Source organism: Sinocyclocheilus anshuiensis, unplaced genomic scaffold, assembly GCF_001515605.1.
Source record: "Sinocyclocheilus anshuiensis isolate Anshui unplaced genomic scaffold, SAMN03320099.WGS_v1.1 scaffold499, whole genome shotgun sequence".
Lineage (NCBI taxonomy): Eukaryota > Metazoa > Chordata > Actinopteri > Cypriniformes > Cyprinidae > Sinocyclocheilus > Sinocyclocheilus anshuiensis.
Window position 1 is genome coordinate 135,024 of NW_015551033.1, and position 2,230 is coordinate 137,253.

The following is a 2,230-nucleotide window of genomic DNA, read 5'->3' on the forward strand; positions in this document are numbered from 1 at the left end:
CCTGTCGTCAAGTCAAATTCCTTGTGTGTGTAAACATACTTGGTAATAAAGCTCTTCTGATTCTGATTCTGAAGTTAATTTATATAAATACCTATTTCTATAGATGGAATGTCTGTGCATATACTGTATTAGAAATTCATATATTATGTATATATATATATATAAAAAATTGAATTGAATATATATATATATATATATATATATATTATTTACATAAATATATAATCATATAAATGTCATAAAATTTATCTACATACAACATCTAATTATATGGTTCAGTTAAGTGTGTTCAGTCACCGATGTACTATAAAATTAAATAAATACAAAATATAAAAAATAATATTATTTAATATTAATATAATCAATATTAAAATTAATAATAATCAATAATACTATTAAATAATAGTAATCATAAAATAAAATTCATAATAATTATTTAATGACTCAAAGAAAACATCTTGGAGCGCTACTTGCTGAAAGGAGTATTTAAAAAAAAAAATAAAAAAAATATATATATAAAATAAAAATAAATAAATAATTATTTAATATTTAAATATTTACTACTACTAATTTAATACTAGGGGTGTATATTTAATATTTAATATTTGGGGTGTAATGGTACACAGAAGTCACGGTTCGGTTCATACCTCAGTTTTGGTGTCACGGTTCGATACGAGTTCAGTACAACAGGAAATGTATTTTTTTTCATTTATTTTGAACAGACGCTACTGCTACATATATGTTGCATGACCAGTTGTTTTTGATTTGCAATTAGACTGTATAATTTCAAGATTTAATGCAAAAACAGAATGGTCTGACTTTAGATTTGTGAAATTACGCTACATCAGACACCTGCGCAAAACAAACACAGCAGAAGCTCTGAATGAGATGCAAATTCACTGTCTGACAGCAGGTGGCGCTCATGGAACAGCAGCGATAAAGCGTTTCCTCGGTTACCGCTGTAAACAAAGCAGCACTGCGCTTATAAACACTACTGTAATATGCATTATATAAAGGTAAGAGGAAAAGAAAAGGCCATTGAAACATTTCTGGAGACGGTCAGCTCCTCTCAGAGATACATTTATATTATTCATATATTTGCGAGCATCGCGAACAGTGAGCTTGTTCTACCTGGTACAGTACTTTCTCCTCTTTTACAAAAATTCCACACAGATTACATTTTGGAAAATGATTGCAATGCAGTTTTTGTGCAATTTCAGAATAGAGATCAGCCAAAATAAAACTAAAAGCCGGTTCCGATTTATACAGTATATATAATTAAGTTGGCTTGAGAAAGCCAACTTACTGAAATGCTATTTAAACTTATTATTATTAAGTTGGCTCTGATCTAAATTATCAACTGTATCTCCTCCTAGAGCTTTAACTCTACAGACTCCAAACTCAGCCCAGCTCTTCAGACTCATCTGACCGAGTGTGCTATATCTTTTCTAACTGATCGGACTTATGGTTTTCTTAAAAATGAATATTAAAAATCATAAAAATCCCATAGACTTACATTGAAAAGTCTCTGCTCACCTGAACATTCCGACAAACTCCAGCTGTCAAAATTCAAATCTAAGCACACTGAAGCCCATTAGACTCGATCAGACGTGCCTTCTATGTACTATTTCTAACCCATTCAAACTCATCTATCTATCTATCTATCTATCTATCTATCTATCTATCTATCTATCTATCTATCTATCTATCTATCTATCTATCTATCTATCTATCTATCTATCTATCTATCTATCTATCTATCTATCTATCTATCTATCTATCTATCTATCTATCTATCTATCTATCTATCTATCTATCTATCTATCTATCTATCTATCTATCTATCTATCTATCTATCTATCTATCTATCTATCTATCTATCTATCTATCTATCTATCTATCTATCTATCTATCTATCTATCTATCTATCTATCCCCTGGTACCCTAGCGACCGCATAGCAACACCTTAGCAACCATCCCGGGTACCCTAGCCACCCCATAGCAACACCCTAGCAACTGCCCTGGGTACCCTAGCAACCGCATAGCAACAGCCTAGCAACCATCCCGGGTACTCTAGCAACTGTTCTAGTAACCGCCCCGGGTACCCTAGCAACCACATAGCAACACCTTAGCAACTGCCCCGGGTACCCTACCAACCCCATAGCAACACCCTAGCAACCATCCCGGGTACCCTAGCAACCGCATAGCAACACCCTAGCAACTGCCCCGA